The sequence below is a fragment of the Oreochromis aureus genome, unplaced genomic scaffold (genome assembly GCF_013358895.1).
Source record: "Oreochromis aureus strain Israel breed Guangdong unplaced genomic scaffold, ZZ_aureus HiC_scaffold_93, whole genome shotgun sequence".
Lineage (NCBI taxonomy): Eukaryota > Metazoa > Chordata > Actinopteri > Cichliformes > Cichlidae > Oreochromis > Oreochromis aureus.
The window spans coordinates 129,860-135,859 of NW_024108991.1; positions in this window are offsets into that span (position 1 = coordinate 129,860).

Genomic DNA, 6,000 nt, shown 5'->3' on the forward strand with positions numbered 1-6,000 from the left:
TGTAAAGTGCTTTGGGGTCCTTAGGCGGGGCTAGTAAAAGCACTATACAAATACAGGCCATTTACCATTTTAATTATTTTCACAAGCCATTTAAAATATAAGATTCGTCCTTAGCTATGAAAACATACACATGTGTGAAAGCATACAGGGAAACAGGCTACAAATATACTAATGCATTACAACCATATGCAAATACTGAATATACATAGGAACATAAGTGAAAGCTCCAGGGGCCCAGCGGCAGTTTTTTCCCTCTCACTTTATCATCGTAAACACAGCAGTGTAATGTTAAATTGCACACAATAATATGCATTGAAAGCACTTTACTTGGTCAAAGAAAATGCAGGACTGTACCAGGTAGCAATCGCTGAAGCTGGAAGATTAAGCCACTGTTTAAGTTCTAAAAACTACAGCTCCTGGCATGCTTACCCGAGGCTGTTCCAAAAGTGAGTTGGTTTCCACAGACTCCATGTTAGGTTAAAATGCTTCCTCCGTCCATTTGGATCCTGATGATGTCTAAAGTTTGGGGGAGGCACCTTTTACAGGCAGCTGTAGCTGGTATCTTTTCTGCTCGGCCTCATGTCCACTAATCTGAGTCATGTTTTTGATGTTAGTGTTATTTGGAGCATTTAAGCAATAGCATAATAAGCTGGCAAATAACATGGTTGGCTATGCCGTAAAAAAGATGTCACGGACCCAGTTCCGGCGACTCGGGGTCCGTGAGCAGTGTGGATATTTATTATTATCATTATTATTATAGTATATGATGCATGTTTGCTGCACTGTGCTGTGTTCTTGTGTTCCATGCTTGTGGGTGTGCGTGTGTATAGGCAGGTGTTTGTGTGTGTGCATGCATGTGTGAGTGCAGCAGTGACACTTCCAGGCCTGTTGGGTGTGGCCCTGCCAGCTGGCTGGTCACGCCTAGGATCTCACACACCTGCTACTGATCAGGCTCGTCAGGGGAGCTACTTAACAGAATGATGGAGCTTCTTGCGGTGCAGGATCGTTGAGTTAGACTCCATGTTAGTGTTTCTAGTACTGTTAAGTGTATGCCTCCTGGAGCTGTGTCTGTTGTTTTTTCCTCAGGAGGAGAGCGGAACACAGGACTGCAGGACGCACGGGGTGTGCGTAGGCACGAGAGCAGAGAGGATGGAGTACAAACACTTAGGAGAAGGCACGACACAGGAGTTGAGGGAGCGCACTGCAGATTTATTGTGTGTATATTTACCTCACTGTAAATAAACGCACTGTTCGTTGCACTGAGTCCAGCATTTCGGTCCTTTTTCCAACATCCCCATGGCTTGCCCTGGCAAACCGTGACAGAAGAAGTTTGTGCTCAAGTCCTGATGAGCGAAATTCTAGCATTTTATAAGTCTACAACTTAAAACTAATAAGCAGGCATGTGTGTCTGTGTTGCAGCTGTATGATGTACTAGCAGATTTCTTTTTCTCCATGATGTATTAATCATGTATGTAATCATATCACATTAGCTACAATAATTTCATATTTTCACTTAGTTGTGTGCATGTTCACTACAGAGGGGCCCTATGCTCTACAAACACAGTGAGACCATTGTATGGAAGACATTAAAAGATCGTGAGACTCCTGCTTATCGAGGGGTGTGAATGTTTAGGTAGGGGCCCTGTTATAAAGTTGAAGGTCTACAGCCATCCTGCTTTTAAGGAGGTGACGGATGGTCGTAACTTTCCTTAGAGTGGGGGGGTCAAGGATGAGTTGGACTGAGGGAATAGTGATATATGATATGTTGTGGAATGTTCTTTGTTTGAGAGTGTTTGGGAAGGTATAAAATTGTTCAGGGCGGTGCCCTTCCTCAGAAAACGGTTTGGTGTTTGACCTGAACGGTTTCTCCACTGCAGTGTTTTTTTTTTAAAATAAACTTCACTTTAAAGACACACTCACCTGGTGGTTGCAGTTTTATTTTAGTTTCCATAACAATTTGGCGTCAACGAACAGGATTCCTTGGGTGAGTTTCGCTGAATTGCTGACTCTGTGGTGACTGGCCATCCTGGGGAAAATTGCCTCAGTCCCACCTTTCTTTTATCTTAAAAGGGGGAATCGTATGACTTGCTTCAGCGACTCACAGCAGGAATTTTGACGAACCAAGGGGGTAACGGATCTGAAACGGTGAGGTGTCTTAATTTGGTGAGGGGGTTTTCAGGCAGACCACCGGGAGGGAGGCCTCAGAGATACGACACCTGATTTTAGGACTGTCGTGGAAAGGACTCTTTTGTCCTTGGGAAGGACTTGTTTTCCTTGGGTTTATGGTTTTTAGCACTTTGTACCAAAGCAAAGGCTGCAGAGGGGACACCCGCCTGCAATGAGTGCTGAGCTCAGCAAAACGGCTACTGGAGCCGTGGGAAGAGGTACCCCTAGAGGTGGTCTGGGTGAAAGCCCAATTTTTGATTTTATGGTAAAAAGGTTTGGAATTCAATCCATTACATATGTTGAGAAATGGCAAAAAAAGAATGGTTTTCCAGAAAAGGGTTCGCTTAGTGTGAACCAGCTGAAAAAGGTGCAAGAGCAATTGGAGAGAGAAGAAAAGGAAATGTTAAAAAAGAAAAAAGTTAAATCAGTTGATGTGCGTAGGATAAATGATGAAAAGACATGTCTTAAAATGTGGATAGAGGAAGCAGCGAGACGGGAGAAAAAGGCAGCTCTTAAGGAGATGCCAAACTCAAAAAAAAAGGGAGCTGAGGAGAAGCAGTTGCTGCTAAACCCACAGCTCCACCACCATACATTAGTGACGGTTCACTGCCCTCTCCTTATGCTATCTTACAGGCCGCCCTGCAGGCGATGAAGGCCGACCCCGATTTGGACTCCTGTCCTCCCGAACTGCAACATCCGCAGCAGCTTCAGGGCCCAGCGCAACCTCCTCATCACCAAGCTGAACCACAGCCGTCCGGCAGCTTAAGACCTCCGCCTCCGCCTCCACCACCGCCTCCACCCCCACCCGGACTCCCAGCCCCATTATTGCCTCTATCTTTGCTTTGGCCCCGGTGCAAGGGACGCCGCCAACATGCGGGGCAGACCTCTGAGTCCAAGCAGTTGGCCTCAAAGTGTGAGACGGCCGAACTCGCTCAGCCTGAAAATACTACTCTAAAACCTGTTTTAGAGGAAGAGTATGGGGCTCCCGACACTGGTAAAGAGATGATCGCAGAGGAAAACAATGATGAGAGTGGTGAATGGAACAGTGTCGAGGAAAAAGTTGAAACCCCCAGAGGCGTGAAATATTTCCTGAGAACAAGGAAGAAGGAACAAACCACCCCACAAATGCCAATGGTCGAAGTGTCAGGGCCAGCAGGGCCTATTTTGGTACACAGACCATGGACGGCTTTGGATGTGAAAGAGGCCACGTCTCTCCTGCCAGACCCGACTGTTTCCGGTGCAAGGTTTGGTGAGCGGTTGCTCATTTTTTGCCAGGAATACAGACCCACGGGGGCGGAGATCCGCAGGGCAGTTGCAGTGAAGATGAAGCCCGCGGACCTCCAGAAGATTTCTCAAAGTCTGCCAGCGCCTGACCTCCGGATTACACATCTGGTGTGGACAGACGATGCAAACCGGGACTATCGGGATGCCATAGCTAATTTGAATGTGGCTTTGCGACAAGCTTTTCCTGACAAAGTGGACATGGTGAAAATAAACACCTGCAAACAACATAAAGATGAGTCAGTGGACGACTTCATTCATCGCCTTATGACCACTTTCGAAGCTAATAGTGGCATGGTTAAACCCCGGGACATGGACGGGGCAGAAGCTGATCCTTACGAGAGCCACCTCTGCGGACATATTTTCAAAGGACTGAGACCTGATGTAGCAGCTGAGGTGAAGCGATCGTATGTTGGGGGTGAGGATGAACCAAGGTTGGCTGAATTGCGCCGTCATGCACGTCATGCCCAGAAGCGGCTGGACGCAAAGAAAACTGCGAAGGCAGAGAAGCAAGGTACTGATTTGCATAATGCGGCACTGACGTGTATAATGCTGTAGCAAGAGAGAGCACGCGCCCCAGAGGAAGGGGAAAGGTCAGAGGACGGGGTAGGGCAAAAGCCGGCCGCGGGTGGATACCGGAGGGAGACCGTGAACACTGCTACTTTTGTGGGAAAAAGGGATATTGGAAGAATGAGTGTCCGGAGCAACAACCCCGGAGGGCTGACAGGGGAGAGGAAAACCAGCGCCGGTCCGGGGCGGACTGAGTAAGGGAGGATGGGACTCCAGACGAGGTTGCAGCCTGTGGTTTGCCCACAACGCCTTTAACACAGGGAGGTAACATGCACACACACACACACACACATGCTAATGCAATGAAGAATGCTTTGCCTACACACATATTAATACACCAAGCTATTGCCCGTTTGTAGAATGTTTGCCCATCACCCGAGGGAACTTATGTACATTTCAGTAATGAGTCTTATAAATCCTTTCCCACCTATAAAATGTCAGTTGGTGGTCAAGAAGTCCAGTTTCTAGTTGACTCCGGGGCAACACATTCTGTTTTGAAATCTGACTCCCTCACATTCAAACCAGCGTTGGGAGGGAGATACACACATTCCATATCTGCATCAGGGACTGTTCAGAGGGAGAATTTCACCAAACCCCTGTCCTGTATTGATGAGCAGGGGTTGAAATTTAAACATGCATTTTTATGGTCTGATCTGTGTCCAGTTAACCTGCTGGCCAGAGATCTCATGTGTAAATTAAACATAAATTTGATCTCGAAACCAGAAGGTATCACAATCCTGCAAGCAGATTGTGACCACACAATGGTGAAATACAGCCCCGCCATCCCAGCGTTTGCTTATGAGTGGAAGCTGGGAGGTGGGCCGGTGGCTGGGCACTTTGTGCAGGCGGCAAAGCTTTGCATGTCTCCAGAGCATTGTTTTATGGCTGCTGCAGACATGCATTGCACGTCGTATTTCTCCCCACAGGGGCCTGATGACAGATATGAGGGAACATGGTACCGGGTGAAGAATGATAAGTTAAATGTAAAATGTCTGTTTTGGAGCTCCACATTTGCTGCTCTTGCGATTACGCTTTCTGAAGAGCAACAGAAAGTGTTTGTTATGGATGCATCCGCACCACACATTTCCCTGGCAAAAGCTCATGAAGCTCAGAAGACCCTTATGAAGAGAATATCGAGGGAACAGTTTACCCTGCCCGGGATAGGGTTACCGGGGCCCCGCCCTGGAGCCAGGCCCGGGGAGGGTGCCGAGGGCGGCGTCTGGTGGCGGGCCTCAGTCCATGGGGCCCGGCCGGGCACAGCCTGAAGAGGAGACATGGGCCCATCCTCCCGCAGGCCCACCACCCGCGGGAGGCGCCATAGGGTCGGGTGCATTGTGTGCTGGGCGGCGGCCAGGAGCGGAGGCCCTGGCGGACTGATCCCGGCTGCCAAGACTGGCAATAGGGACATGGAATGTCACCTCTCTGGTGGGGAAGGAGCCTGAGTTAGTGCGTGAGGTTGAGAGGTACCGGCTAGATATAGTTGGGCTCACCTCTACGCATGGCTTGGGCTCTGGAACCAGTCTCCTGGAGAGGGGCTGGACTGTGTCTCAGTCTGGAGTTGCCCCTGGTGAGAGGCGGCGGGCTGGGGTGGGTATTCTAATATCCCTCGGCTTGCTGCCGATGCGTTGGGGTTTTCCGGTGGATGAGAGGGTTTGTTCCCTGCGCCTTAGGGTCGGGGAATGGGTCCTGACTGTCATCTGCGCTTATGCGCCGAGTGGCAGTTCAGAGTACCCAGCCTTCTTAGAGTCCCTGGGGGGGGGTGCTGGAAGGTGCCCCATCTGGAGACTCTGTTGTCCTGCTGGGAGACTTCAATTCTCACGTGGGTAACAACAGCGAGACCTGGAGGGGCGTGATTGGGAGGAACGGCCTTCCTGATCTGAATCCGAGCGGTGTTTTGTTATTGGACTTCTGTGCAAATCACAATTTGGCCATAACGAACACCTTGTTCGAACATAAGAGTGTCCATAAGTGCACGTGGCACCA